We start from the raw sequence: 22435 nt of genomic DNA on the forward strand, positions 1-22435 counted from the left end.
AACTTTTGATATAGTAATTTATACTCATCAAAAAAGATGCAAGGCTCTGTTTGGTGGGAGGAGTGTTCTTTAATATACACCTCTAGAAGCTGAATTTGGAGGACTGCATGTTCTAGTCTAGTAAGTCTGGGTAAAATAATAAAATGTACCTCAAAAATAAAAACAAAACCTTGAAAGTATAGAAATCTTAGGAAGAACTAAAAGGCAGATTGCAAAATGGAAGTAATTACTTGTGACACATATATTACCAGGTGTTCTTCCAGAATAAATTAATACAAGTCTACATGGCCAGAAGTCTGGAATATTTTACATAGAAATATATGCAATTTACATTTGAATAAGTACTGATTAAAATTAATCATTAGTAAAATAAAAAACTTTAACGGCATACCAGTATACATAAAATAGAACTTGTTAAAGACAGTTTATAATGCTACATGTTAAGAATTTTTATGGCTCTTCTTATAAAATACCTAGCAAGAAGTATTTTAAAAGAAGTCGAATCTATTTGGCTCTCGATTAAGGCTACAGTCTATCAGGTGAGGATGGTATGGCACACATCGTGCCACATCAGAGGATAGAGAAAGGGAAATTTGACATTAGCCTGTATTGTTCATTTGAAACCTCAGCAAATGAGGGCACGTTGCATTCACCAAGGCAGCCCTTAGCACCTTAGCTAAAGCTCTCTGGGAAAATCTCTCCAAGATATACATATATAAGTGCATCTCCTGGATGGTTTCAAACATAGTCACTTTAACAGTGAAGCTTAACACTTATATGCTGGGGGCACCAAATGCTTTAGAGCATAGGTTTTCATTCTGTGGGTCATGACTCCTTGAAGGGCCACCTAAAACCATCTACATATCAGATATCTGCACTATGATTTTTAACAGTAACAAAAGCACATTTATGAAAGAAATATCAGTGAAAATAATTTTATGATTGGTGGTCATCACAAACTAAGGAACTGTACTAAGTCATGGCACCGTTAGGAATTTTTGAGCCAGAACAGCTGAGTTGAACAGGACAAAGTTCAGAAAGATCTAGAAAGGGTAACCTTATTCAGAAGTAAGTCTGAGAGTCTGAAACTTTCCAAGCCTAGGTTAGCAACGGAAACTGGGAACAGAAGCCTCAACGTCTGAGGTTGCAGAGAATTGGATTATTAGGCTAGAAGCTTCCAGGCTTAGGCCTAGAGGTAGTTAGATAAAAACCCTCTGGGCTCAGCAGAGCTTATCAGGAGTCACATCATTAATTTAAAAAAAAAAAGCCACTACTTCTCTCCCAGAAGCTATCAAATGCAACACATTTTTAACTAATCAAATTTTAAGTAATAAAACTTGCAATTCCTTTAACTTCATGCTTAAGATTGTTTGTATAATATATGAAATTTTGGAAGAAAATCTTAAGATCATATGCATATTGCTAATGTGTTTGGCATTACTTGTAACAGAAAGCTCAAAAGTTGTACAAATTAGAGTATATAACAGTCTAGTTGGTTAAAAGCATCTAAAACTCCTGCTTTGGGAGTCAAATACTCTATGCTCGATTTGAAAGTTAGTGTTTCATATTCTGTGACATGCAGGTACAGTTCCAACCTTCAGTCTTGAGTAAGGAAAACTAATGCCAGCAGAATATTCTAATTCCAAACATGTATTTCCGCTCCTACAGTTCTACCTATGCTTTCTTAGTCTGGAGTCTACCTTGCTGTAGGATAAAAGCAAACAAAACAACAATAATAACAAAAAAACCCAAAATCAAAAAAGTATTAAGGTGGTTCATCCACAAGGGAGAAATAAGAAAGAACATCAGGGAATATGGATGACTTTTGTTCTCTTTGAATACCAGTAACTCACCTCCATAGAAAAATTCAATTGAATATTTATGCTTTTTATGGTTACAGTGTGTGTGTTTGTGTGTGTGTGTGTGTGTGTGTGTGTGTGTGTGTGTGTTTGTGTGTGTGTGTGTGTGTGTGTGTGTGTGTTTGTTTGTGTAAGTGATGTGCATAGAAACCTCTGTGCTTACATCTATGAATGTATTTGCCACTATATATCCTGGGTTACCTGGCCTGCAAATTTCTTAGGATTTTCTCACCAGTACTTCCTGCATTGAGGTAGGAATACTTGTATTTCAGAGTCTTGCTGTCATAGATGACTTTATTTGGAATCAGTTGTTTGAAATCAGGCCCTGCTATTTGCATGAAAAGAAATTTGCCCACTGAATTACCTCCATAACTTTGTTTCTAGATAGTCTTTTTCTATGTGCTTTCAAATCTAAGGACGTACTTTTAAATAAATTAATTCATTTATATAATTATAGTTTCTGTGTTTTGCTTTATGGCCTGTGCTCTGGTTTTTCTATATAATAAAAAACTAAGTACTTTCTCTTGTTTTACTTTTCATATTCAAAATTGAGAAAGAGAGGAAGGAATTGCCCAAAGCTGAAGACCCCAGGCACACTGTTCAATTCTGGCCCCAAAGATGACCTGGAACAGTTAACATCTTATATATATCAACGTCTCTTTTCATTGTGTGAGAAGACTTTGACTTGATTTCTACTTCACTGACCTGACGTGAAAAATTTTACAAAACATTGCCATTTGTGTGCTTCCTTGCTTTAAACTGAATCTTTTTTAATCCATCATCTCTGACCTTCTGGATAGGAAAGGGACATGTAAATCTCACAGGCAGTGAGGAGCAAGATGTCATAAAAATGAACCTGTACTGTCCAATAGCTGAAGTTGTATGACAAAGCTCTGAAGCATGCTATCACTATACTAGCTTGGCATTATTAAAATAAAATATTTACTTGCTAGCCTTGAATGTGAGTAAATAAATACCTTTACTACGGATTCCTTTAATGAGGTGCTTATTAAATTAGTACAATAACAGGCATATTGGAGATCATTTTCTAACATTCTGTGTGTGTGTGTGTGTGTGTGTGTGTGTGTGTGTGTGTGTGTGTGTGTGTGTGTGTGTGTATGGGAGTATATGTATATACATGCAGAGGCCAAGACAGTGCTGGATCTCCTAACGCTGAAGTTATACATGATTGAACACTGGGAATTGAACTCCAATTCTCCTCAGGAACAGCATGCACTCTTAATCTCTAAATCATCTAGTTAGCCCTGGAGAGTCTTTTTTTAGATCTAGAAAAGTTGAAATGGGGATAACAGTGAATACAATAACACTTGGTGAGTGAAACAGTGAGTGTCCCATGAGCATTATGGCTTCCTGAACATTAGATCAAGCAAGAAAAGTAAGCATAGGATGAGCAAAACCCCGCATATTAGAGATGAAGATGGTCATGTTCAAGTAGAATGAAAATACATCAAGGTCTCTATAACCATGCTCATCATGGTATGGAATTGGGCTCTTGATTTTATTATTCCTGTCAAAGTGTAATCATAAATTTTTGGACCAAAATGTCCCCATCTCCCTCTCTTTATTTGCCCATGCCCACCTCTGTTAGTCCCTATTCTACTTATTTTCATGTCATCATTTTAATATTTTAACATATTTGGTGACTGAGTCAAACCAAAGGCCTCCTCCAGGGTAGTTAAGATATTTTACCCTGAGAGTTGTCCCATTCCTTAAAACTTTAGATTACAACAATGATGGCATATTCATTACCTAAAAGTTAATATTATGAGGTAATTTTCCTCTTCTTTATACATCTCTTTAAGACATTTGTCTTGTTCAAACCATATGTATAGAAGACATTCTTGCCATGAAAACAAACTATAATTCACTGGACATTACCTGTTCTATAAAAACATTTTGTTCATAATTGTCATTTTAAAATATAATCTTTAAGCATACTTAGGGAGAGTGTCAGAGAAAGAGAGGAAATGCAGCAGAGAGAGGGAAGAGAGTGAGCAAGAGACGAGAGAAAGGGAACAAAAATGTCAGGATTATAAACTGAAGAGTCACTGAGAGAGGGGTTTGTCATGCCACCACTGGGCTATGGGTTTCAGGATAGAGGGCAGAGGACATCAGCATGTAGTGACCCAAGGATGCCTTAAACTAAACAATCTGCATGCTCAAGCATATAGATTATATGTGTAGCAATTCAAAGCAACTCAGTAAATTATGAGTCATGTAATGGTTAGGGAATTATATTGATTAACATCCCCAGGTATATTAAGAATCCCAAAACATGCTAAGCTGAAGAATGAAAAGGCATTATTCTGATTAAAAAATCAGAGTACCTCTCAGACGTTTCAGTAACCAAGTCCAATATATTTGCATCTCAGATCTTATTGAATTTAGTTCATAATGTCAAAGATAAGAGTTGTTGAAAAGCACAGATAGAGCAGAGCAATAGGGCTCCTTAGATTTCCTCACTACCACATCATTAGTGTTTTGGATGGAGATTCACTAGTATTTCCTAGTTAGTGTTGCTAGAATTAGACAGTGGATTTAAATTATGATATATCCATTTTTTTGTCTTCAAATTATTGAGAGAAGTATTTCCATGAGACAAATTATTATATTTTTGTGTGTTGTTAATCAATCTTAAAAAAAAACAAGAAAACAAACAACAAACCCCCAACTAATTATGACCGTTTTGGAGGTAAAGTGCCTTCTTGAGGAATCCATTAAGAGATATGCATATTGCTTATTACTGAGGAAAACAGTGACGTTTTCTTTTGTGTCACTCCTACCAAAAAGACTTTGTTGAATTTCTAGTGATGAATTTATTGCACACACCCTGAAAGTAAAAGAGCCAACAACATACTTACATAAACTTGGTAAGCTGCTTTAGAAAACTGTCTGGAAATGTGTAAACCTCAGTGATAACAACAATTATCTGGAGAAGAACTAGAAAGCATTAGCCTTATTTGTAAAGAGTTGACTGTCTTCAGGAACACAATATCCTTTTGTTGCATCTGTATTGACAGTGGGCACAGCGTGGTTCTCACAGATGAAAGTAGCACGTGCATAGGATAACACTCCCGAGCAGGAGCATTGATGAACCTATTTAAAATTGGAGAGGATTGGTGGTAAAGGACAGCAGGAAAGAGGATTTGGATTAGGTATCTAACCTGCATGTCCCTGGTGCAGCAGGCCTGGTGGAGGGCTGCAGAGCAATGGAGGGGTGATGAGATGAGCTGTAAGTAGCTCAAGGCAGCTAGGTGTGCCCCAGGGGACTCCACAGACAGAGGATTGGGATCTAACTCTGATATTCCTGGTACAGCCAAGTCCCCTGGAAACAGATATCCACAGCTAAACAATAGGAGTTTTGAGTAATTTGGGGGCTAGATGGATGGAGCAAGAGCAATCAAGGACACCACAAGAAGTCCTACAGAGAAAACTAACCTGGGTCCAAGAAGGCTCACAGAGACAGAACCAACAACCAAGAAGCATGCATGGTCTGAACCTAGGCCACCTACATATATGTAGCAAATTTGTATCTTGTTCAGAGAGGGAGCTGCCTTTGGTTCTTTTTTCTACCTTTGGAGTCCATACACATAGCTGGGATACTTTTTCTGAGCTCAATGGGAGAGGATGTGATCAGACATGTGACTTTATGTAGGTGGATATTAATGGAGGACCTCCCTTTCTCTGAGGATAAAAGAATATGGCAATTAGGGAGGGTATGTTATTAATATAGTCAGAAAATCTAATGAAAGAAATTTCTGTAAAAAGTAGATATTTATAAAGAAACAAACAGGCAGAGAATCACACAAAAATAAAATGGGATAAAGCGAAGCTGTGGTAAATAAATGACATAAATTGAAAGGTACTGCAAAAGCAACTTGTAATTTGGATGTTTGAACATGTGCATGTGCATGTAAGTATGTGTGCTAGTGTGTGCCTGTGTAAGTATGTGAATTTGTGTGTATGCATCTGTGTGTCTGCTTGTGTTTGCGCACATACATGGGTGCATGCGTGTGTCTGTGCATGTGTGTAAGTGTATGTCTGTGAATTCCAGAAGGATTTCACTTTTTTAATATTTATATAACAAAGTACTTTGTAACACTTTTTGTTTCAATAACTTAAGATGGCATTGCATATACAAACACCATCAACTTTCTTTATCATTGAAACTGAAATTTATTTTTAATCATTAGCTTTTACATACAGATTCCATTTTCTCCAAGTACAAATTGGATAATATAGGTGAAAGTCATTATTCCTGGAATGAAATGGCTTAGAAACACAACCAAATACTAGACACTACAAATGTTACTGATTCACGCATATTAACATTTCCAAGACAAGGAAGTGTGGGATTTTGATAATGTATAACAATGTGTGTTTGACTATCTAGATAATTATGCCACCAAACTTCAGAAGACAGAAATAAATCCTTTAATGACTTGCATATTCAGGGTAAAGCCATGAACAGGACACATTCCTCTGGAGAGTTAGTGGATAAAACGAAGAATGTCACTGTAGGGTAAATGGAAGAGAGGTCATACTAGAAAACCAGTGTGAAGAGAGATTAATTTTATTATTGCAGTGATTTGAAGTGGGCCTTTTGAAACACTAATCTGCTGATAAAACACACTAAGCCTTACTTACTGGTAGAAATAGGCCTTTTAAAACTCTTTGAAATTCCACTTAAACATTATTTGCATTAACTTAACATTCTAGTTTGCTTTTGTGTTTCTACTAAGTTTAAATACTTTTCTCCTTTGTTGATTTCTTTAGGATCATCTCTGTGTTGCAATGCTATGCATGAGCGAATCTCAATATCTTTTTGTAATCAATATTCCATTTCCTAAGCAGAAGAAATTTAACTTCAATCCAAAAGAATTGGGAAATAAACTTCCATTTATTTCCAATCAAAATGTGTTGATAAAACTGGAAGAGGAATTTTTAATCAGCTAGTCTATTTATTGTTTCAGGGCTGCTATTCAGCAGTTCAAGAGTTTCCACACATTTTAATATGTTCAAAATATTTATTTATAAATATAAAGAGCTATTTAAAAGCTTTAAATGCTTTTAACATATTTTAATTTTTTATTAATAAACTACCTATAGCAAGAAGTACCAGGTTTTATTTTATAATACATTTGAGTTACCTCGCTCAATATAATATTTTCTAGTTCCCTCCACTTACTTGAAAATTTCATGATTTCATTTTTCTTTACAACTGAATAAAATTCTGTTGTATGTGTAAGCCACATTTTCATTACCCATTCATCAGTTGGAAGACAAAAGTTTGTTCTCATTCCTGGGAGACTGTGACTAGAATACCAATAAGTATGGCTATGGCATGGTTGTCCTTAAGTGTTTTGGACATGGAGAGTTTATAGTCTTTTTAGTATTATGGTCAACTCAATACATATCACTGACAAATTTCAGTGAAAGCTAAAAATCCTTCCATATTTGAATTCCTATTTCATATTCAATCTTCTACTCACCTGCTTAACAAGTGCTTCCCTTTTTCTTAGAGTTAATAATTTATTTTATTCTCCTTGAAAAGTAAGGATTGACTTCCACAAATTTTCTGCTTATTTGGTTGTTGTCAAAGGGCATAACATCACTAAATATCATAATTATATTATTTTTGTATTGCTCTTATATTTCAATGTGTTCTCAAAGATCTTTTTTACCTCCCCTGATCACAGTTTTCTTATCATCTTTGAACAATAACAAGCTAGAATAACAATATTGTCATTATACACTAAATTTTCCCTTTCCTTATTCTATCAGTTTGTACATTTACATTTCATATCCTTGGTATGTTAGAAGATGACTTTTGAGTTATTTAAAGATTATATTGACCTTACAGTTTTCCGTTATTTGTTTCTGGTTAAATTATTTTGTAAAGGAGACACAGCCAACCAACAAGTGAAACCCTTTAGAGGCAAACATCACCAATTTTCATTACTGCTGACCACAGTATGGCTCACTGGACAAAGACGCTGGTTGAGTAATTAACCTCACTGTTTCAAAAAGTTCCCCAGAAATAATGGGGTACAGAGCTGTACAGAGAATTCTTAGCAGAGGAATTTCAAATGGCGGAGGAGCACATAAAGAAATGCTCAAGGTCCTTAGCCATTAGGGAAACGCAAATCAAAACAACTCTGAGATTCCATCTTACACACATCAGAATGGCTGAGATCAAAAACTCAAGTGAAAGCACATGCTGACAGGGATATAGAGATAGGGGAACACACTCCAATCCCATTGCTGGTGGGAGTGCAAAATTGTATAACCATTTTGGAGGTCAATCTGGAACTTTCTCAGAAAATTGGGAATTATGCAACCTTAATTCCCAGCTATACTATTCCTGGCATATACCCATACATTAAGGACATTTGCTCAACTGTGTTCATAGCACCTTTATCCAAAATAGTCATAATCTGGAAATAACCTAGATGTCCCTCAACTGAAAAATGGGGGTTGTCAGGAGCTGCACAAAAAAGACTATCAAGGCTGGCACATCTGGACTCCAGAGGGCCTGCACAAATGTGGGCACCAACCAAGGGCATTGGGAGCAGAAAATATAAATGACCTGTTCAGATGTAGCTGATGGACAGCTCATTCTCCACACAGGGAAGGCGGGTGGAGTAGGGGACTGCCTGTGACAAGAACTCTGGTTCCATGATATAATCACTCCTCCTTAGTGGAGAAGCCCTATGGCAGCACAGAGGAATACGATGCAGGGTATACGATGAGACCTGACAGGCTGTGGTCAGAAGGTGGGGGAGGAGGACTCTACCTGTCAGAGGTCTAGGGGAGGGGAATAGAGTGGAAAAGGGAGGGAGGGTGGGAACTGGAAGATGAGATTGAGGGGATTACAAGTGGGATATGCTGTGACTAAATTAAATTAATTATTATAAATAATTTAATTAAATTAATAAAAACTATTGTACATTTATACAATAGAATAATACTCAGCTCCTAAAAACAAGGGAATCTTGAAATTGGCAGGCAAATAGACGGAAAAGAGAAGAGATCATCCTGAGGGATGTAAATAACCCTGACCCAGAAAGACACTCATGGTATATGCTCACATATAAGTGGATATTAGCCCAAAATAGATGTCCTCTGAGAGACTCCACCCAGTGGGGGATCAGGACAGATGCTGAGACTCTCAGCTGGACTCTGGGAGGAGTGCTACTAGTTGTATGGAAGAATGGAGAGAGAGCGATGGTGGTGGTGGTGGAAGGTCCCAAAGGGGTCAGGAGCTCCACAGGGAAATCCACAGGCAGGTGGATCTGGACCCAGGGGGCAGGGAAGCCTGCACAACCTGCTTCACCAACCAAGGACAATGCATTCAGAGAACCTAGAACTCCTGTACAGATGAACTCCTGAAATATTTTACTCTTTCTTGAAGAAAACCAGACCATGGTTTTCTGCACAGAGCACTCCCTTCAATGAAGTTGTAGCTGGTAGGTATGAAAATCTTATTGTCCTACATGTAAGGCATCCATCTATGTCTATTTCGCTGTCTATAAGCAAATTCTTACCTTTCTGAGGTAGAAAAAATTGAACAAAATTATGTTTTATGCCTCTTGTTCTGACTAAACGTCCCTAAGTTGATATGCTTCATTCATTATTCCTGTTTGTAGTTTTCTCTAAGTAGTAAGAATCTTCTTTTATACTAAATATACTCAGCACGCCTACATATTTACATATTATTCTCCACTTATGCTTTCTAGTACATGAGTTATAAGCTTAACGAAGGATCTATAATATTACAACTTATAGTTAGTTCTCAAGTAGATGAAATAAGTATACATACATGATTACTTTCATAAAACATATCTCATATACAGTATTTTCCTAGGGTTAAAATATAATAATTCTCACTCCATTGATCACCCTGGGCTGTTATTTTCACTAAAGCTATTTTTCACTCAAAATATTTGGAATTTTCAAAATTAAATTTATTTATTTTACATGCAGAGGTGAATCATATCTGCCTTAGTGCTCATGTAGTGTCCAACAGACAACATAACGTGTCTGGGTTGATTCTCTTCTTCTCCTATGAGGACACAAGGTTCTTAGCTTTGACTAGTGTGTGATCCAACATGCTTTTATTTGGAAGTTTGATTAGTTTATAAAACAGAAGAAATCTACATTTCTTTATTCAACTATGTGAATGTACTAAAACACAAACAAAACTTGCTGCTGTGTATTTTGTGTTTAATGTTTGATGTTTGATTCCTTAAGCAAAAACTTCATAAAAAATTTGATGAAGAAATATCAAAGTAGACACAGTATAGCCAGCATTCGAATATAAGTTCATTGAAATATAATAGCAATAAAGAATTCCTTCTACACAATAATATGCAATGCATGTCTTTTTTTAACAAAGTCTCACTTTCAGTACATATGAATCATTAAACTATAATAGCTGGAACAGTGCGGTAAAAAAATCTGATAGAATAGTCTAACAATTAGATTGTGGAAAGAGGATTATGGAGGTCTTTGGACCAAAGAATATTTGTTTAATAGTGTCAGAACTCATTTTAACACCATGAATAGGGTGTGCATTTGTTCAATTTTCACTCGGCGCACAAAGCATTAGACAAAAGAAGATTTTTCAGTAATAGAGTTTCACTTTGAGTCTAACCAATCCGTTTAGTTTGGGTATAACAAAAAAGGCTATTAGCTTTCACTGTGGATGAAGTTTGATGATTCCTGACAGCCTTCACCAAGGCGCTAAGGGCCATGGGACTTGTCATTCCAGTAAGATTTCATCAAATTTACCAGAAAAAAAAAAAAACCAAACCAAAAACAAAACAAAACAAAAATAACAAAAGAAACAACTCTCTATGTCTCCTAACTTTTCAATGTCTTGTCTTATTCTAATCCTATTTTCAAAATCTATTTAAAAGAAAATAGAAATTATTTTTTTGTGTTCAATTACTTCTCCATCATCTAGTAAATTATTAATCCTAAATTTTAAAAGATTTACGTTTATCAACAAAGCCAAAACAAACTTTTGAAAATCATTTTTCTAGTAGCATATTGTAACTCTATCAAAATATTTTGCATGATAGTTTATATATTTTTGCAATAGATATAATTTCTTTTTTAAATGTTAAGATGAAAGTGTGTATGATAAAAAAATCAAAATAATATGTACTGAGCTGTACTTAATTGGCACATGCTACCTACATATTATCACAGAAGAGGTCACAATTAACATGTGGAGAGAGCAACTGATGTCACTGCCACAACCACAGTCAAAATATTTCAAAGAAACCAGTTCCCACAATATGTCTTATTGAGCTCCTGATTCTCAGAATCTTTTGGTGAATACATTTATTATTTGACTAAATCTCTAAAAGTCTAGATTTAGCTGGCTGATAAACTTATTTTCATAATATGATGAATGAAGATATGGCCAGAAAGAAATTGACATATGTAATAGGTATAATCACAAATTCAGGGAAAAGTTTTGATTGAGAAAAGTACTTTGGGCTATTGGATGCAAGGAAAGACAAGCTGAAAACATGTTTTCCAGAATAAAGACTCCAGGAATGATTGAAAACAAGGAACAAAACACATAAAGAACAAGGAGAAGCTTGATATTTTACCATACCCAATGTGTACAGGAAGAACAAAAGGGTCACGATATTTGAATATGTCATAGAGTTAATTCCCAAATGTTTTGAGTATTTGCTTAGAGATAAAAAATACTGTGGGCACACTCATTAACTGGATTATCCTAAGCAGGGACAGCAATGCAGACTCTGAAATTCTTGTTGCTTTTATGTCAACATAAAAAGATATAATCTGTGAGCCCACTTGTGAATCTCAATAGTTACGTGAAACAGAGCTGGGGAGGATTCTCAGTTAGTAAATGCCTTTTCCTGAAAGCATGATGAGCAGAGTTCATGCCTCTGAGTCACAGTGAAGAATGTGTGGTGTGTTAGACACATTTATGAACCCAGCACTAGGTGGGACAGAATGAAGGAGTCCCTGGGAATTGCTGCTGACTCAATCTTACCTACATGTCTATTTCCAAGGAGGTGAGAAACCCTATCTTAAAAACGAGACAAAGTTCACTAGATTGACCTCTGATTTTCACATTCATGCCCATACACACAAGCACATATGTCCATGCACCTACACACAGCTGAACAGCCATCTCGATGCAATTAACTAAAAAAAAAAAAAATTACAGGGAATAAGAATACCTATTACATAAATGTATGATAAGTAACATCTACTTCAGATTTAAACCTAACTAAAGATTGATACCCTCAGACTCCTAATATCCATTTTTTTCTAATGTTGGGCTAAACTTGGTTTGTTTCAGACACGGTCAAATAATTAAGAAAATTGTTTAAATTAAAAAAAAAACCAGAGTTTCATCTGTTGACATTTTGATCTTAGCCATTCTGATGGATGTAAGGTGGAATCTCAGAGTTTTTTTGGTTTGCATTTCCTGTTGGATATTGAGCATATCTTTAAGTGCTTCTCAGCCATTCAATATTTCTCTGCTGAATATTCTCTATTTAGCTCTGCCTCCCATTTTATTTTGATTATTTTGTTTATTGGTGTTTATTTTCTTTATATATATATTTCTTAGCCCTCTGTTGGATACAGGGTTGGTGAAGATCTTTCCACAAGCTGTAGGCTGTCCTTTTAGACTATGTTGCCTGCATTTTGATCACTTCTCCATAGAGTGGAGCCTTACCAGGCCACAGAGGGAGAGAATGTAGGCAGTCCTGATGGGCCTCATAGGCTGGGGTCAGTTAATAGGAGAGAAGGGCTCCCATTCTTTGAGGTCTGGAGGAAAGGGTATAGGGGAAAAGAGAGAAGGAGCTAGAACAAGAAGTAAATGGGGGGGGGTAAAATTGTGATGTAAACTGAATAAATTTTTAAAAATAAATTTAAATTTAAAAGGGAAGAATTTTTTAAAAAAAGAATAAGAACTTTGAAAATACCCTGACCTCAAACTAGATGGCTTCTACAACTTTGAAGAATATCTTGTTGTAGATGATACACACACACTATACATGCTTTATCACATCCAGAAATAAGACAATCGTCACGTGAATAGGGATGGAAAGAGTAAGGGCATTTGGAGAGAAGTCACAGGACTACCACTAAAGTGGATGCTATCCATGAAAGACAATGAAAATCTCTATCTCTGCCCCTAAGTCTAAATGCTGGAGAATAATAAAATAAATTTATTAAAAGTAAAAGTTGTATGTTCTAAGTTTAAAAGAATTATATATTACTTATTTTTGGTTGAAGGTCCCTTACATGTGTGCATATTTTTATCCAAAACCACTCTCCATTCCTGTCTTTCTCTTCAGTTCTCTCCTTTCCCCCTTCCCTACCCTACCACTTTATCTTTTGAACTTCATGTGCTCTATTTAAAGCCACTGAGCTCTTACAGCTGCTTGTACATGCATGAGTATAAGAGGGGCCTTTCAGGAGTCATCTCTGAAGAAAACTGACTTTTCCTCCCTTTTCTTGTAGCCTTCAATTATTTTTTTTTAATTTTTTATTAATTTACAAGGGTTATCCCATCCCTTGTATCCTCCCATTCTTCCCTCCTTCCCATTTTTCCCTTATTCCCCTCCCCTTTGACTGTTCCTGAGGGGGATTACCTCCCGGTGTATATGCTCATAGGATATCAAGTCTCTTCCTGGTAACCTGCTGTCCTTCCTCTGAGTGCCACCAGGTCTCCCCCTCCAGGGGACATGGTCAAATATGAGGCACCAGAGTACGTGAGAAAGTCATATCCCACTCTCCACTCAACTGTGGAGAATGTTCTGTCCATTGGCTAGATCTGGGTAGGGGTTTAAAGTTTTATGGCCTGTATTGTCCTTGGCTGGTGCCTTAGTTTGAGTGGCAGCCCTGGGCCCAAATCTGCCTATCATAATGTTCTACCTGGAGGTTTCTAGGACCCTCTGGATCCTTCTACTTTGCTATTCTCCCATGTTTCTCTCATTTAGAGTCCCAATAGGATGTCCTCCCCTCTGTTTTTCTAAAGGAATCCAAGAGAGGTAGCCTTCAATTGTTAATCCCTTCTCACCTCGGTGTGGGATTCTATGAGTCCATGCCACATCAATGTTCAATGGTTTAGTTGTGATCTTGTAAGGATCTTTAGCATTCAGTCACAGCTGCTGCAAGTTCTTGCGTGAAATAAGCTTGCCGTGTTTTGCCAATCATATTCCTGAGAACTTTTTGAAATAACCATTTCTTCCTTAAGCCACTGAAATTCGTACTTAGGAAGACAATAGATGATAGTAGAATATAAGTTTAAAAATTGTCGAAATGAGCTGAGACTAAGTGGCAAGAAAAAAGTGAGGTGAAAAGGTAAAACCTTACTCACTACATATTTTAAGAAGCCAATAATTGAAACTGTGTGAGTGTGGGGAGACATCAGTGATTTGACATACTGCTGAGACCTTGGGAAACATGAGTCAGCTCCTGAGTAAGTTATCGATGGCCTCTAAAAGAACACTTCCATTAGAATTATGGGTAAGAAACTAGATTGGAACAAGATGAATGGGTCTCTAATTCTAGAGTTATGGCAAAATAGAACATACAAAAATTTCGACGTTAGAAACACAAGGAAGACAACATAAACTCTAACAACCGTCTATTTAAGTAGATAATAGAGGAACTCGGGGACAGGCCTGGAGGAGACTAACACGTCGGAGAGCTATAAAATCTCAGGGAACAAACCAGATTACTGTGTGGAAATGGAAAACAAACAACCTGGACACAACTTGTGGCTTTGTTACTAAGGAGAAAAAAATACTCAAGAGAAAGTATGTCACATTTTTATGTGAATATAGCAGAGAGGGAAATGTTTTGAGTTTGAAAAAGGAAAGTTAGAGTCCAGTACCTATTGTGATCGGGACTTAAAGGGAAAGATCCTAAGAAGAAGGTCAATTTAGAGGACGATGTCACATACATTCATTCGAAAGTCCTCTAAGAATGGAGCTGTGGTCAGAGATGGGGCACCAGAGTTTGTGTGAAAGTCAGATCTCCTTCTCCACTCAACGGTGGAGAATGTCCTGTCCATCAGCTAGTCTGGGTAGGGGTTCAAAGTGACCACGTCCCCTGGATGGGGAGGCATGGTGGCACTCAGAGGGAGGATAGCAAGTTACCAAGAAGAGACTCGATACCCTAAGAGCATATATGGGGCCGGGGGAGGTCCCCCTCAGTCACAGACATAGAGGAGCGAGTAGGGGGGAAGCGAGAGGGAGGGAGGAATGGGAGGGTACAAGGGATGGGCTAATAATTGAGATGTAATATAAAGAAATTAATAAAAAAATTGATATGTCAAAAAAAAAAAAAAAAGAATGGAGCTGTGTCCACAAAGGGGTAGATTTCCTAAAATCGTTCAGAAAGAAAACAGAAAATTCGAGAGTTGAGCTGGGTTTGGAGGTACTGCAGAAAATTGCAAAGAACCTGCCAGGGAATCATGACAGGCATGCTGACATAGGACAATAAGAAAATCCATTGTAGATGTAAAGTTCTAGATCTCATGAAGAAAAGAGCCTTCCAGAGCATCCCACATTACTAACTACATATAAGCTGGCATTAGGAGGAAGCAGGGCAGGAGCACACTTTTTTTTTTTTTACAAATAAATACACACACAGACAGACACAAATAAATGTAATAATAAAAATGAAATAAGCAATAAAACTATTATAACACAAAGAATACATGTTAAAAATGTATCTGTTAATTGTGAGATCAAGAAAACTATTTTAGGCACTTGTCAGTACATGCCTTCAACAGTAAAGAATATCCAAATCATCTTTTGCTCCTAATTTAGGCACATAATCATCTTCTTTTTTATTGATTTATTTACGTATTCACTTTACAGCCTGGTTGTAGCCCTCTTCCCCCTTTCCTCCCAGTCCTACTGTTCCTCTTCTATCTCCTTTTCTCCTATACCTCAGAAATGGGGAGCCCCTGACTAGCTCACCCCCATGAAAGTGAGACAAACCCTGATACTGTTAACAATACTCTGCAGACAGGAGCCTCTCAGAGTATCCCTCTGACATGCTCCACCCAGCAGCTGTTGAAACAGATACTGAGACTCATAAGCAAACATTGGACAAAGCACAGAGAGTCTCATGGAAAAGTGAGAGATTTAAGGATAAAAGGTCCTCGAAGTGACAAGAGGAAGACAAACAGAGCCAACTAACAAGGAGAGTCCTGTGGAGTGTGAAGCACCAACCAAGGAGCATGCATGGACAGGACCTACATCCTATACAGAGATGTAACCAATGGGCAATTCAAGCTTCATTTGCTTGCCCTAAAAGGGGAGTGAGGAACGGGGTTGTCTCTGACATAGACTCTGTTTCCTGCTTTTCAATCACATCCCCCTGGTGGGACTGCCTTGCCAGACCACAGGGGAAGAGGATGAACTCTGTCCTGATAATTATCTTTTATATTCTGCAATACTGACCTCTGTCATCACCTACAAAGGGCTTATGCCCACAACCATCATGGCTGTGGATACTCATTAAGTAACCTAGAATTGTAGCTTCTGAAAATACATCTCCATGCTTCTTTCTCTGTTTACAAGTCAGGAGTACATCAAGTTTAAATCTCATCCATTCCATTCTGCACTCTGCCAAACTTCCTTCCCCTCTTCTTATGCATAGACCACTTTCTACTGAGCTCATCTGTATTGTCCCAGATAATGTGAGCCAGAAATCTCAAATGTGCAGTTGTTGCCTCTCTATTAATGAAATATTTAAATACAGAATATTTCCAAGTACTTTGTTTATGTTTTGGTAATCACTAGAGGCCAATATTCAAGTCCTCACAAATATTCTGTCTCTGCTGTTTCTAGGGTTAACACAACATTTTAGAGTACCTCTGATAAAGAGGAAAAAAATGGAAAACTAGCAAGATGTTACATTGCTTTAACGTGACTTGTAAATTATATTAATGTGAAAATAATAATATTAATAATAATTAACAGGGGTTCTGAAAGATGTCTGAGAGGGTAAAGGTATTTGCCATGAAGCATGATGGGTGATCTGAGCTGCGTTCCTGCAGTCCACAAGATAAATAAACATACTTTTGGCAACTGAGATACAAATGTTAATATCTCAAAATATTTAATTTAAAGGAAAAGGGTGGGAGTACTATATGAATTGGATACTTTTCTGTTGATGGGAGAAAACACCATGAATATAAACAAATGGAAGGAGAACATTTACTTTGGCTAATGTTTCTGCCTCCAGGAACTGAGCCTATGGGTTCTCAAAGTACATGCCCATTGACATAGATTTTTAACAAGGCTTTACCTCGTAAAGTACCATAACTTCCCCCAAACAGCACTACCAACTAGTGTTCAAATACATGATCTGGTGAGGATCATTTCTCATCCAAAGTAGCACAGTATCCTATATTCATATGGCTAGGATTTGATTCAATGATGTATTTGATGAATGGATTTAGAACTTTAAGCATAAACCTATAATGATGAGTGTCAGAAACTGAAAAAAATAGAAAAACAGAAGATAAATACAATAACTTGATCTGACTTTAACATCTACACAACTAAACACTGGGTGTCTAATTAGGCCACATAACACTTTGTATACAGAAGGAGAGGTTTAGAGGTATGGAGACCTCACTTTTTCTCACGTTTCCTCTCTCACTTCTGCACTGCAAAGTAACACTGAAGAACCATGAGAAAGATAATATGACCACTGAGCAAAACATTTAGTACGTGGCCCTTCCCAGAATGCTCTGAGAGCCACTGCCCTAGGTAATCCCTGGCTCAGTGTCAAGGGTAATTCAATCCTGCCTCATGTTTGTGGTTTATTTTCTTTCTAATGGCAATAATTGTTACTGCCTCTAGAAAGAAGATTCCAATTATTTTAAGGTTTCATTTATTAAGAATGGCTCATTTAATTAAAGTATAGTTTTTACTTCAAGTATAATTAATTAGTTCAGGTGTATTGCCTTTATGGGACATAATTAATAGGTTACCGTGTTGTAGTACAGTTATAATTTTCATTCCTGTTGCTTTTTAAAATTTAAAGACAAACTCTGTTTATTTTTAATTATGTCTACATCATCTACATGTCATACATGCCTGCCACAGTACATTGTTTACTAATAAATTATTTTAGATATAATTATTGCCTATGAGAACTCATTATTGTTAAGGGGAAGTCCATGGAAACATGACAGAAGAGGTAGTGGAGAAAACAAAAGCCACACATGCATTTAAGAAGTTATGGTGCAATTTCAACCAAATATAAATAGTTTTCATTCTGTTATCATGCTATATTAACCCATGTAATGGATTCTGTACTTAGCAGTGAAGATTTAATATTAATTATAAACACTGAATCTTTAAAATTTACCATAAGCAAGATTATTTGGTAGAATATTCATTACTACAGTGTTCTGAGCCAGTCTTTATTATGTTCAATTATCTGCTTCATTCTTCTTCCAGTGGGAGAACATATATACCTATAGATCTTCTCAGAACAAATAGTACAACTTTTCAAAATCCTGTGGGCAGACTTCCCTATTATCCCCAGGTATGATCTTCAGTTTTCAGTAAATACCAATTCAAAAGATCACGTACCAGTCACAAATACCCAACGCTGGAACAAAAAATATGGATCAAAGTAATTAATTTTCTATGATCACATTAATGTGTCCTTGCTTGCTATAAATCTTTTTACTTTGCTTTATTAGAATTACAAACTTACTATATTGAGACTGATAACAAAGGCTTAAAACCTCATTCTTCTACCTGGAAGATTCTTTTTAAAAATCTATTATAATCATTTTTACCTTCTGGAAATGTACATAAACTTTTCACATATAGTATTAATCACATTTTTATATTGGCACATGGATCAGTTGTAATATATTATGTAGATGTATGTTTGTGTTTAATAATGAAGGGGTTTAGAATATGAACCGTATTCTTGAAAATGTGTTCACCAGGTTAAGGCAGAACATATATTTTAGTCTAGTCATTTTGAAAAAAATAATTTTACTTACACACATGATATGACATTCATATCATTATCTAGATGTATTTAAATGTAATCTAATGAGCGGTTTTAGTTTTAGGAATTGGATGCCCAGACTGTGTGTTGGATCTTAAATAAGTCACTTTGTGTTCTTCACTTGCTCATTGTCAGAAAAGCTAGTTTTACTAACAATTCCCACTTCTTCTTTTTTATTAATTAAGCATTTTTTATTTTTTACATGTATATTTACAGTATTGCACATGTATACAATAAACTACCTATATCAAGAAGGACCATGACACAATCAGGAATTATATAAATGTTGCAGTCTTAATGTTTTGGCTATTTGTATTTGACAACCTTGAAGAAAACATCTTTCTTATCTTAGTGAATCTAAAATTCTGTATGTAAGTCAACCTCCATCACATCTTGTCATTATCAACTGAAAACATCTAGACCTAAAAACATTTTAACCTCTAAACAACTTAGCTTCATTGTAAAACTAAGTCTTCAACTCCAGGAGAGACTTGAGAAGGAGTAAACTTGATTAGCTGAGTGTGCCGGGAGTGTAGGTTTGAAACTTTCCAAATGAGAAGATGACAGAGACATTTTGCTACCTGAATAGTCACACAAAATTTTCTATACTGTTGGAGCATCATCTTCAGCCTTCTGGCTCAGTAAACCTGAGAGACATCTTTGTGAGGCAGGAACGACTGAGGACTTGCTTACCCTGTCTTGGCAGAGGTTGATCATCAACTCTGCCTGCATCCAAACTTGCACTTTTTAAGGCAGAATTCTGTCTGTGGTAGAAATGAGAACATTTTGCCTAGTGGTTTGTTTGCCGCATTTGAAGCCATCTCCATATGGAAGTTCTTTGATTCTCATCATCTTCATTGAGGTAGGCTGGGTGTTCCCAGGAGTTAACCTGTCTCACTTTCAGTGAATCTTTAAAATAATAAAAATATTTTAAATGTAATATTCTGTATGTCTCTAAGGTTTTTGAAGACCTTATATAACTATCCTAACTCTTCTATAGAATCATATCTATCTGTTGCACCTAAGATGTATATTATTGTGATAAGAATAGACTAGTAATTGGCATGACCATGGATTGATCAACTAACAATTAAGTTGTATAACTTATTTATTCTAAACTGCCAGCAGGAGCAATTTTAAAGTATTGGAATGTCCCTAATTAGCATTGAAGTGGAAAATAAATAAATATAAAAATACACAGATTTTATAACAATAGCATAAATATATAACATTTCTGTGTCTCAATATGCTTGTTTCTGAGGTAGTTTGTGTATCCCAGGTACAGTTTCAATTACCTAAGCAGTTTAACATGACCTTGCATATCCAACCTTTCTGTCTTTATTTTTCTCTATGTGGCATTACAAAAGTGTGGTACAACACTATGTTTACTCAATGTTGGGGACAGATCCAGGGCTTTGTGCATTCTAGAAAATCATTCTACAAACTAAATGTTATGCAAGTAACCTATAAGTTCTTACAAGAAAAATAAAGTGTAACGAAGAGAGAAATGCATAATTATATAATTTGTAGCATGTTCTTGACATATAATTCTCAATTGAGGAATAACAATTTTTCTAATTTGTAATATATTTTATTCATGATTGAATATTAACATGCATTAGAATTGCATGTAGAGGAAACAGATGCAAGCTGCCATTTCAATCATACTTGAACAAGGAAATTTCTATAATTTTCTCTATGCATCTTAATAAAACTAAGTGGGAACAATTTAGTATAAAACGGAGAAAAGCATTAAAGCTTTCCTTTCTGAAGTATTACCACTTCATTGTGGTCTGACATCACATAGACATTTCTTTTTATTGGATCCACCTTCTCAGAACCCTAAATATTAATTTAAAAGAAAAGTAACTACAGCCACCATTCCAATTAATTTCCTGTTCAAAACTTACCATGTGTTTAATTGGAATCCCAAGATCAGAATAGATAAAGCAACCTTCTAACATATCTAAACCTATCTCCTCATTTATGCTTATGGTTATCCTAAGGTTATACTAATTCAAAAAAGAAGATATATATGTAGTAAAATAAAAATTAACAGTAAAAATTGGTTGACATCTGCAATTATTTATAGTTGAAGACATGTACCTGAAAATGTAAAAACTTCTTCAGAATATTCATTTTTGTCATGTGTAATTCTGAGGAGTTTAAAGAGTTATGAACTGCATTTCTAATCTTTTCAAAATTTAGTTCACTAATATATCATCATCATCATCATCATCATCATCATTATCATCATCATAATGCAGATGTTGAAGAGGAGCAAGCATCCTCTATAGTGGAAATTCCTAGTAAAGTAGAAGAGTTACCTTGAACACCTAGGGTCACCTCAAGTTATCAGAATCAACATAGGTCAATTGGAAAGTAACTTCTAGTCAGAGGGGCTCTGAAAATTTCTCTGTAACTGAAATTGACTTTATAATTAAAATATAAGCATTTCCAATATAAGTAATATTTAATATATTGAAACTGTTAATGTTAGCAAATATTAAGTCATATTTAGTGAAATAAAAGTTAGTTGTTGGGGAATGAATTATGGTACTTTTGCCATAAATGTGTCACTGAAGATTAAGCCTGACAGTTCCAGGGACTCACTAGTCTTATTGACTCATGCACAGATGTAAGATAAAGGTTGTTAGTCATGTGCAAAGATGTAGAATTTAAAGGTATAGCCTTTATGTACTCAGACACGAAAGTGATGTGATTTACTCATGTATATTTCACTTGCATATACATATTCATCAGGTATAGTTCTTAATTCAATCAATGAATATTAATGTGAATCAACATGCATACATGAACCTTTCCATTTAAATGACAAAGATTATTTATTGGAAAATACAGAAAAATTAAAGTTCTTTAGTCAATGGAAGAAGTTCATTGAGAGTTCAATGGAAAGGCTTTCTAAATGGAAAAACAGTTGACAAGTGGGTGCTGGGTGCCAAGCCTAGGTCTTCTACAAGAGCTGTAAACTTATATAACCACTCTCCCTGCAGCCTTTTAATAATATTTATAATTGAGAATGAATTCATATCTATGTATATGATAGTAAAATCATATATATATATATATCACAATATAAACAATGATGTGTGTGTTATAACACAAATAATGAATATATATTGCATGAAACAAATAATGACATATGTAACAACATTAAATCATTTATGTATACTGTTATATTCACAATAAAGCAAGTAGAATTACAGGCCATCCCATAAATTGTACGTTAATGCCTGGCTGCTGCTTTGAAGAGGTTCAGGGTAGGGTCTCTGGGGCTGGATGCAGATGCCCTTCCAGTTTGCTTTGTCTCTTGGTTGGCCAGAGCTGATGGCTCAGGCAACTGTTCAGGACTGAAAGAAGAAAGATAAAAGGGAGCCCAGGCTTTCTTCTTTAGAGACTGGCTATACTGCGACAGAAGAGGGGAGCTTGAACTGGCCACAGTTTTCCTATGGCTGAGACTGTAAAAGTGGCTT

Source organism: Acomys minous (genome assembly GCF_964271855.1).
Source record: "Acomys minous genome assembly, chromosome: 19".
Lineage (NCBI taxonomy): Eukaryota > Metazoa > Chordata > Mammalia > Rodentia > Muridae > Acomys > Acomys minous.